Below are 11,191 nucleotides of genomic sequence, written 5' to 3'. Positions count from 1 at the left end.
GTGGAGCCAATGTAGAAAGTCCAGCTGCAAGTGGGAAAGAAACCAGTCCTGACCATGTCATGAGATCTCTGTATGCAGCCAGGCCTGATATACTCATGGATTTTGCTCAGGCCAGGTATAGACGGGTTCTTTTCATTGCAGTGGAAAAAGTCCTGACTGATATTGGACCTGAGGCCCATAGTCATTGAAAAAAAAAAAAAAGTTGCCTTTTCCCACTAGCCTCAGGGAACAGGAGTGAATTCTTCTTCCTCCTACATCTCCTGCTATACACTGACCTTGTCTTACTTCCTTTCCCCTTCCAGGCTGTCCCTGGAGTTTGGTTTAGCCTGACTTCATCAGGATAAGAGTGTATAGATGATGGAGGAAGGGGCAAGCCTCCAGACACTGCTGTCCTGATGGGGCAGGTGAGGCCATGGAGGGATTCAGAAGCAAAGTCCTCAGTTTAGGGTGGCCCCAGCTGCACTGACTCCCAGGAACAGCCCTAAGGATGGTAGGTTACTAAGACTGGGTGAGGGAGTAGCAGTCCGTCAATGGGCAATTGTACAGCCTCTTGAGATGTTGTCCACCCTGCACCTTCTGACTCCTGATACTGAAATAGCTGTACTCTTTGCCTCAAAACTCCACAATACTTGGAGGTCTTGCTTCTATCCTTTTGTATCCAAGACCCCACCATCCAGGGAATCAGCTGGGGGTGGTTTTACCCACAAGAGCAAAGGGACCTGAACTTTTGCAGGTATGCATTATCACATCTGGAGGTCACATTTTGGACAGGTCACCCTATTAGGGGATTTCTCTACATACAAGGTATTGTTTTAATGCATTAGACTAACAGGACTCTTTGGTGCATTGCAGACAGATTTGTCAGTCACTCCTTTTGTTTGTTCCTTCCCTCTGTCTTCCCTGGTTCCTGTACCTATCTTGGCTTCTGGCCATATCCAGTTTTTGAATTACCTTGAGAGAAGCAGGGCTTGTATTAATTATCTCCACAATGTTCTTCCCCTCTGGCCTGTGCTGAGATGAAAGAAAGAATATCCTAGCTAGAAATGCCTGAGGGAGGGAAGCTGAAGAATGTTCCAACCTAGGACTAATGAGTCAGCCACACCCACCAGGCTCCTGTGTCCTCTCTGGGAGCCCTTTCCGATCAGACAGGGAACCAGTGCCCTTCTGTCTTCAGCTTGATTGTGGCCCAGTCCACAGGTGCCTCCCCAAGCCTGGATGCTACCTTGGCTGGGGTCCTTCTGTATTTCAACTGCTCTCCCAGTGGCCACCACCCTCGTGGACTCCAAACAATTGGCTGCCCCCTGCATTCCCCGCTGCTGTGCCCTGTCAGGCCGATTAGATACCCAGCACCATGTACTTTCACATTAGCACAGCGACACCTGTTCTTTTGGACTCTAGTCCTAGCCTGCCTGAGGTTCTCTCCAGCCCTAGTCTGTGCAGCAGCGTCCACATTGCTGTCTCAATCCGGCTCCTTCTGGTCGTTTCCTCTCCTACGAGGTCCCTTTGAACTAGATCAGTATCACAGAAAGCAGTAAGGTGAAGGAGGAAAAGGCTCCGCGCCCCCTCTGCAGGGCAGGTGCCTTTGTTCTGGCTGTGCTGGTGGGAAGTGGTGGAAGGTTCATTCATGCTCACTTGTCCCATCCTTGACTGACCAGCGGCACAGGACAGCCTGGGTGGCCTGGACTCTGAGAACCATCTATAGCCTGAACCCTAAGCCCTGATCTCATTAGCCTAATGGTCTAGCTAAGCTCAGCTCCTTTGCTCATTCAAAAGAGCTTTAGCATCAAGTATGTGACTAGTTTTGTTGTAGCTGCAGGAAGAGTTATTAAAAGGCTATGGTGGGGGGCTTCCCTGGTGGCGCAGTGGTTGAGAGCCTGCCTGCTAATGCAGGGGACACGGGTTCGAGCCCTGGTCTGGGAGGATCCTACATGCCGTGGAGCAACTAGGCCCGTGAGCCACAACTACTGAGCCTGTGCGTCTGGAGCCTGTGCTCCGCAACAAGAGAGGCCGCCATAGTGAGAGGCCCGCGCACCGCGATGAAGAGTGGCCCCCGCTTGCCACAACTAGAGAAAGCCCTCGCACAGAAACGAAGACGCAACACAGCAAAAATAAATAAATTAATTAATAAACTCCTACCCCCAACATCTTCTTTAAAAGAAAAACAAAAAAAAAGGCTATGGTGTAGCTGGCTGTAAAAACTTACACCCATGAAAATTACCCAACAGCATAATAAAATGAGATGTGAATGACACAAGAATGTCCCAGAATATGGTCTGTGATTTGTCGTTGCTTGAATCAGAAGGGAAGTGCTGTGGGTGTTCCGAGGATGGCAAGATGCCTGGCACTGGGATTGTCAGGGAAAGTCTGTCTGGATTGATGCAGGTCTTGAAGTTTTGAAGGATCTGGACCAAGTGGGTCTGACCTTCCAGGGAGTGGCTGGAACTCAGGGAGGCCCAGACTTCGGGGAGCAATCCCTCTGAAGAATATCAGAGTTGAGGTCCGTCTAATTGAAGCCAAGGATTCTTGTCAGGGCAGTGGAAGATGAGGAGAGAATGTGACCCTTCTTTCTCTAACTTTGGGGAAAATTAAGAACTCAGCTGTCAAAATAAGTAACATTTATTGCTGAAGTCTTTTGCACAGATTAATTCATTTAATCCCTAAAACAATGCTATGCAATCGGCATTTAGGTTATCCCGGGTTTTTAAAGATAAGGAAGCTGAGGCGCAGAGAGTTTAAGGCCCCAGAGCTCTGTCAGTATTTGAACCTGTGTGTCCTCAAAATACTTGCTTTTCTTACCATGTCATGCTGCCTACCCCACCCCACCCCTGGCCCTCCTTCCTGTGGGTCCTGGTGACTCATACTCCTTCTTGGCAGACATTGTGGTTTTTGATAACTCAGTAAATGAAGTCATCTTGATGTTGCTGCGCCCACTGGCCCCATGTCCGCGGGCTCCTCAGGGCTCTTGGCTGCTGGAGCAGGAACTCTGTAGCTAATATTGCCTGTTTTTTTTTTGTTGTTGTTGTTTGTTCATTTGTTTTGGTTTTTGGTTTTAGTTTCTTCTTTAAAAGAACATGGACCAGGTTCCCCAAGGGCTGAGCCAAGGCCATTTAAGTGATGTGCTCAGTTACCTAAAAAAGCCTTTCTTCTACATCAAGAACAGGAGTTGTCATTTCAGGTGAGTTTCTTGCCTTTCCGGAGCTCCCCATATGCTCACAGTACTTGGAACAGGTTTTATCGTCCCTTTTCGTTTGAAGCCTTAAGCCTGATGTGCCAGAAGTTTGCTCATTATCCCAAAGCCCTTTACCTTCTTCTCAGTGCCCCTCTCCCGGCCCTTGTAAACATGGTGTATTGGTTGTCTCCCAGAATTCCCAGGGTGCGGTTGCAGTTAGGTGCACTCTGTGTGTCTTGTGGAGGGATGTAGAGGGAAGTAGTGGCAAGGAAGGCAGAAGGGGGCTAATGCACACTGAGTGACTCCCATGGGCTATAGGCACAGTACCTTATATATGTTTTAAAGTTGAATTGCAGCAGTAGGTTACCAGTACTATTGGCCTCATTTGGCAGTTGAGGAAACTGACACTCAAAGAGGTTGCAGTAACCTTCCAGTCAAGGGCAGAGCCAGGATTCTCTTGGTTCTGAAGTTGTTTTTCCCTCTATGTCAGACCTCATCCAGCTTGAACTTTATCCTTTAGGCCATGGGGAATCATGGTGCCAAGCAGGAAACCAAGAGGCTACAGGAGTATTTTAGGAAGATTGATTCGACAGCAGTGAGTGGGATGGATGGGAGAAAAGCGAGGCCAAAGCTGTGAGGACCAGTTAGGAGGTTACTGCCACAATGTCACCTTGAGACACCTCCAGGAGGACAGCAGAAGCAGAAAGGACATTGAGAAGGAGAGGTCAGTAGATCTCCACAGTAGAGAGGACCCAGATATGATGAGGAAGCCCTTCCTTCTTTCTGATCATTTAGGGTCTCACTGGCTTTGGTGGCCTATGCCAGGAGAGAGACCCAGTTGTCATTTCTGCTCAGGTCAGTTCATCCAGGAGCAGAGGCACATGTGTGGTGAGAAGGTACCTTGCTGTGCTCCTTGGCAGGGCTGGGCTAGGCCTAGACCTTTGAAAGATCTGTTTATTCAGCCCAGGAGACTGCATCTGTGTGCTCAATAAACTGTAATTGACAGTGGTGAGCTCAGAAGTGTCTCTGACATAGACTGAGCAACACTGATTATGAGCAACTCACCTCCTCAGCTAGGGGACGAAAATGGGTCTAATGACTCCTCCTTTTCGGATGGGGAAACCGAGGCTCAGAGGTTATGCCACTTTCCCAGGGTCGCCAGGAGAGCCAGAGGGCAGAGTTCCAATTCAGATGCATTGACCTGGAGTTCTGCTGCTTTCCCGGCTCCTCTCTCTGTGGTGTCCAACAAACGGGAAATTAGTGCTAAGCTTTCACACGAGCATGGCAGTTTACAAACCTGCGTCCCATTCATTATCTCATTTGATCCTCACAGCAACTGGGTATTATTATTGTACTCATTACAGAGGAAGAAACTGAGGCTCAAAGAATTGAAGGCTATGGTCATTCCACTGTGAGTGACAGAGCTGGAATTCAAAAGGAAGTTTTCTGACTTGCAGTCCACAGCTCTGTCCCAGAGCCATGAGAATGAGGAAACAAATGAAAACCAGGGCAGCAAAGAGGAGAAATGGAAGAGTCAGGGAGGCGGTGAACACAGCTTAGATGGTGCTGGAGGCCTTCAGGTTCAACATAATAAAAGCTTCTGGGCAGCAAAGATTATTCACTATAGGTGTGAGCTACCTGGGGAAATCAGTCTATCTGCTGAAGAAATGACCTCTAAAAAGTCTCCCCCTTCCTACCCGCAGATCTCGTGAAGAGAAAGAAGCCAGAGAAAGAGGAAAAATGCACGGCAGCTTTTGTCTGTTAGGTGTCCAGTAAATTAGGTTGAGTGGATGGATGGATGGATGAGACTTAGGAAAACTGCACATCCAGTCAGGCAACGCACCGCATGGTCCTTCTTACAAGTCCTGAACAACTCTCCCGGCTCCCCGGTCCTTTAACCCATCCACAAGACCTCACGTTATAAACGACAACGATGTTCCCAGCCAAGGAGGAAGAAATAGGTGTGGCACTAGAGAGAAACTGGGAAGTAACTTGTTCTGTTGCAGAAAGGTGGAGGAATGGATGGAATGGAATCCCGTCCCCCCGTCCCCACCCCCCCCCATACCTCTTCTCATTTGCTGAAGCCCTGCTCTGAACTGAGTCAGGATTTCTTCCCACCCGGCCTCCCATGGGGTGGTCAATATGGCATTTGTGGTTGGGCTTAGAAAGGTAAAGTACCTACAAAGGCCCAAGGAGCCAAGAATTCTGCTGGCTCAGGCTCTCTTTCCTCTTGTTCTTTGCCCACCTGTCAAAGAAACTCTGCAGTGGGGCCCCTCTCAAGCCAGGGAGGGGAAAGGCCAAAGAAAGCATTGGTGATGGTCCATATAGGGCCGTGGCTTTGCTTACTGCTCAGACTCAACCACCACTTACCAGCTGAACCAATAACTCTGGCCTGAAGGCTGCATTGTGGTTTCATCATAGAGAACTCATGGGCCTATGTATCCCGACCCTGGGTTCCGGTTCTAGCTGTCACTGAGTATGCCCAGTATATAACACGACATCTGTAGGTAGTAGGTGCTCACTAAATATCGGATGGAGTGAATGAATGAATGAAATAATTAGCTGTGACCTTGGACAGATTACTTCTCCCTCTGGATCTTGATTTCCACATCTGTAAAAGGGGTATTATAATGCTGGCCCTACCTCTCACTCCAAGCCATCCCCCAAACCTCAGGAGGAAATGAATGGATGGATGTTTATGCACAGTAAGGTCTGGGCACACACCAGTAGTTGACATTTGAGCCACTTCCCCTCAGGTCACGTTACTGCTTGCTCTGTAGTTAGGATGGGCCCTATCCTTAGGCTCCTGAAAGTCCTAACCCATGGCAGAGTCCTAATTTTTTTTTTAATTACTTTATTTATTTATTTTTGGCTGCACTGGGTCTTCGTTGCTGCACGTGGGCTTTCTCTAGTTGTGGAGGGCGGGGGTACTCTTCGTTGCAGTGCGTGGGCTTCTCGTTGCGGTGGCTTCTCTTGTTGCAGAGCACGGGCTCTAGGCGTGCGGGCTCAGTAGTTGTGGCTCGTGAGCTCTAGAGCGCAGGCTCAGTAGTTGTGGCGCACAGGCTTAGTTGCTCCGCGGCATGTGGGATCTTCTCAGACCAGGGCTCGAACCTGTGTCTCCTGCATTAGCAGGCGGACTGGCAGAGTCCTAACTTGCCTGGTCAGCTGGGCACCTGGTCGCTGCCCTCCAAATTAACCTGCAGTTTCTTTCTCTCCTGAAGAGCTTACCCACCTCTGGGGAGAAAGCTTCAATGTACTTGGAGCCCTCCTCCCCGCCCTCACTCAGCCCAGGACTTGGTGCCGGTAAGGAAAGGAAACAGCTCACTTATAAACTCATTCCAGCTGAGCCTCTTATGGAAACACTGACAGACCCTTCAAGCCTAGACGCCAGCTCCTGAGGCGCCTTTGTAAAACCCCGCCTCTGAGCTAAATATAGTCACGGGAGGCAAGGTGGTGCTGGTTTGGGAGGTGGGGAGGGACTAAGGAGAGGGGGCAATGAAGCCTGGAGGAGAGTGGGAGGAGGGAAGAAAGGAGGGAGAAAGAAGAGGCAGCAGGGGTCTGAGGGAGAGAGAGAGAACAGGGGAGAGGCAGAGAAGAAATGGAAGAAATGGGGAGAAAATACGAAGAGATGCAGAAAAGAGTTGCAGGGAAAGAGATGAGAAAGAGAGCTGGAGAGATAGAGATCAGTCAGTCCCTGGGAAGGACAGTAAATCTCAGCAGTCCCGACTGGTGAAACGTGCTAGCTTGGTGGAGGGAGCACAGGGGGAACAACAGAGGTCGCCTGGGATAGGGATAGGTTGGGATGGCCCAGGTCTGGGGTCTGGCCACCCGCTGAAAGCCCTTGCTAATTGATCGTGTGCTGTGGTGATGACTAGCACAGAGACAGTGCGCTTCTCCAGGTCCCTGCCTGCCTCCCCACATCTTCATTAGGAGCCAGACCTGACATTACCTTACCCCCAAGGCAGTAGTTAAGGGGCCTAGGGTCCCAGCCAGTCTGCCTTTGGCCTTGGGTGGGGGTAGGGTGGTAATGACGGTGGTGGTGTGCCCTTCAGGATGGCCTGTCCCGAGTGAGGGTAGGATTAAGACATAGTATAGCGAAAGAGTGCAGCCTCAGAAATCTTCTTCCTTAGCTTCAAACCCCTCCCTGTGGAGGCCATGGACGTAACAGGCAGGTGGAAGCAATGACCTGGCAGCACTGATGTGGAAATGAGTCGGGGCAGAGCAGCTGAGCTGAAGCCAACTGTGAGCTGGCTGAACTGGTGGGTTGTGGCGAGCCCAGCGTGGGGGGGGTTCTGTGGGGAGGGAAGCGGGTGCTGAGGCACATGGGAGGAGAAGAAGGAACTGGAAGTCTGTCAGAGGGGCTTGGAGAGTCCACTGCATTTTGGTCTAAAACCTAAAACTGCGTGAGCGTCACATTCAGCTAGGTTTGCTTTCACAGCAAGTGCTCTGGCCCCTTGGGGTGTGGGGTAGGCTCTGACCATGGCCGCTGGCTCTGTGGGGTGAGAGGTGAGTGGGGATCTGGAGGGAGGGTGGGTGTGTCTGCTGCTCTGAGGCTGCTCTGTAACCAGTTTGGGGCGGTGGTGAAGGGTGGGCATATCCAAAGCCTCAGGGAAGCAGGAGACTGGTGCTTTTCTCTTCCTCATCCCATTCCCTTTCTCTCACAGATTCTGGGAGGGAGTACCGGGCAAGGAAAGAGGGGAAAGTGGCTTGTTCTCTCACTGGTGTGTGAGCACAGGAGGAGATAGATAAATTAGCCTTGTCACCCTTTTCCCAGGCTCCACAGAGCAGAACGGTTCCTGTCCCCCGAGGGAAGATCAGCCATTATTTATGAGCTCCTCTGAAGGGGGCACTGCGGGCATATCCATCTTTGCTTCCCTCCCCCTAGCCGGGGAAGGGGGAGGGGAGGAGCTGGTGCTGCCTGCAGGCTCCTGCTTTCTTTTTTTTCCTGTTTTAAAATTAATTAATTTATTTTTGGCTGCATTGGGTCTTCGTTGCTGTGCGCGGGCTTCTCATTGCGGTGGCTTCTCATTGAGGAGCACGGACTCTAGAGCACAGGCTCAGTAGTTGTGGCACACGGGCTTAGTTGCTCCGTGGTGTGTAGGTAGGATCTTCCGGGAGCAGGGCTCGAACATGTGTCCCCTGCACTGGCAGGCAGATCCTTAACCAACCGCTCTGCCACCAGGGGAGCCCCAGGCTCCTGCTTTCTTAAAGGCACAGGAGACCCTTGCTGGAGAGACTGGGTCCAGCCCACACTGGAACCCGGGGCATCTTCCAGTTAAAACAGAGAGGTGCAACTGAGACCTACTGCAGGAGAAGCCGCTGATGGCACAGGATAAGAGACACCCGTGTGAGTGGTGCAGGGAGCGTGGGGGTTTTCTACACCTGGCACCCTCAGGAGCAGCTTCCCTGGGTACTGCTAGCTTTGGCCCCAAACACAGCCAGCGGGATAGATAGAAGTTCAGTGGACCGAGTGACTCGAACCAAAGATTGAAGGCTGGGAATCTGGGGAATGGGTAGAGGCCTAGGTACAGTCAGAGGATGGAAATAAAATTTTTCAAATCCTAAGTTTGGGGGTCAGGAAACAGCTCAAACCACATGATAGCCTGGCCTTTCTCCTTGTTGGTGAGGGTCCAAGGTCCCCAAAAAAGGAGCCCAGGCAGAAAAGGGAGAGAATGAGGGGCTAAGGGAAAGTAAGAACGCAGTGGTTAGAGGAGCTGGAATGGGAAAGGAAGGGAGGAGAGAGAATAAAGCAATGGCTGAATGGCAGGAACTTTGGTGGGCCAGGGATCTACAGCAGGGTGAGGAGAAGCAAGACGTGAGGTTGGAGAACCTGGAGACAGGCTAAGAGAAGAGGCGGAGGGTGAGAATGACAGAGCTACTGCAAGGCAGGCAGAGGGACAGAGAGAAAGTCAGGAACGCTGGGGAAAAGGAAAGGAGGAGGCAGGTTGGGGGGAGAGAGATGGGGGGTGTGGAGAAAGAGGCCTGTGAGCTCTGAGGAGTGGGCCGTCTCAGGCCCCAGGGAAGAAGGTAGGTGGGAGGAGAGGGGAGGGAGGGCGGAGGAGGGCAGTGAGCCAGCAAAGGAGAGGTTGCTGCTTTTTTCTGTCTCTTTCATTTCAATCGCTATCAATAATACATTCCCAAGGAGCCGCCTTTGACAGCAATTAAAAAAGCATTTATGCTTCCAGAGAGAAATCGAAATGATTTCCTCCCACCTCCCTACGCTCTCTGGGCAACGGTCCCTAGCGATGATCTTCCTGGTGGTGTGCTGTCCAAACCTGGGACTCACTAGGGAAGGGATGGACAGGGGCCAGGGAGGATCCTCCACCCCCTTCCCAGGGGTGGAATATCTGAATGCTTTACACTGGGCTCTGGGTGTGGGGGTGGTGTGGGAGATGGGGTGGGGTGCAGAAGCGGGGATTTTAAATATGGCACCTTTGGAAAACCTTTCCTGATTACCAAACCTCAGCGGCACAGGGAGGCTGGCTGCCTCTTCAGCCTGACAGCTGGAGGTGACACCTGTCTTTGCTAAAGTACCAAGAATCCAGGAGGCTGCACCGTGAGGAGTAATTTCCAGAGCTGATTTCAGTTCAGTAGGCGCTTTTTTTTTTTTTTTGGCGGTACGCGGGCCTCTCACTGTTGTGGCCTCTCCCGTTGCGGAGCCCAGGCTCCGGACGCGCAGGCTCAGTGGCCATGGCTCATGGGCCCAGCCGCTCAGCGGCATGTGGGATTTTCCCGGACCGGGGCACGAACCTGCATCCCCTGCATCGGCAGGCGGACTCTCAACCACTGCGCCACCAGGGAAGCCCAGTTCAGCAGACTTTTACCAAGCTTCTACTGTGTGCCAGGACCTCTGACAGGTGGTGAGGTGTTTCAGAAAGAGTAAGAGGGTCTTGGTCCTCTAGGAACTTATTGTCTGATGGGCAAAGAGACATATTGAACTACACAAAGAACTGTGGTACTAGGCAGATGGCGCAGGAGGCACTGGGAGCATGACAAATTCATACAGGAGGGGGATAGAGAAGGCGAGAAGGACAAGTCGATGGGAGAAGCTCTTTCCCAGGATGGGGAATGGGGCGGGAGGGGGGCAGGGATGATCACTGCTCCATTGCCTCCTTACCCCCGTGAGCCAGGCTTTGTGCCTGGCACTTTATATACATTACCTTTTACTTGACCCCTCATAGCTACCCTACAAGGAAGCAAATATTTTAACAGACTAGGGAACCAAGGATCAGTGAGGTCATATAGCTTGCTGGAGGTCACCCAGCTGGTTAGTGACAGAGCCAGGATGAAAGATAGCAGTCTTTTCCTCACCATTCTGTTCTGTTTCCCATTGGGAATGTTTAATTCCAGAGCCTGCCACTCAGCAATTTCATGTCTAGGAATTTATCCTACAGATGTCCTTGCACATGAGCACAATGACCTTGTATACAGAGTTGCTCACTGTAACATCCTTTTTCATAGCAAAGGATTGGAAACGACCTAGTGTCCATCATAAGGGACTGGTTAAATGGATTTGTAGACAATGGAATACCCTGCAATCATCAAGAGAAGTGGAGAGGTACTTCCATGGTGGTGCAGTGGTTAAGAATCCACCTGCCAATGCAGGGAACACGGGTTCGATCCCTGTTCTAGGAAGATCCCACATGCCACAGAGCAACTAAGCCCGTGTGCCACTACTGAAGCCCGCATGCCTAGAGCCCGTGCTCCGCAAGAAGAGAAGCCACTGCAATGAGAAACCCACATGCTGCAATGAAGACCCAATGCAACCAAAAATAAATAAATAAAATTGATTCTTAAAAAAAAATAATAAAGAAGTGGAGAACACTTTAGGTATGGATATGGAATAATTACAGGAACACATTGTTTAGTAAAAAAATACAAGCACAGAGCAATGTGTTTAATATACGAGCATTTCTTTTAAAAGGGGGGAAAGAATATTTATACATAATTACTTCTTTTGCACAATGTATTCATGGAAGGAGGTATAGAAAACAGGTAACAGTAGTTGCTTCTGGGAAGAGT

Source organism: Delphinapterus leucas, chromosome 1 (genome assembly GCF_059928025.1).
Source record: "Delphinapterus leucas isolate spDelLeu-1000000601 "Yukka" chromosome 1, BTC_Dleu_Yukka2, whole genome shotgun sequence".
In the NCBI taxonomy this organism is placed as follows: domain Eukaryota; kingdom Metazoa; phylum Chordata; class Mammalia; order Artiodactyla; family Monodontidae; genus Delphinapterus; species Delphinapterus leucas.
This window is presented reverse-complemented; position numbering follows the sequence as displayed.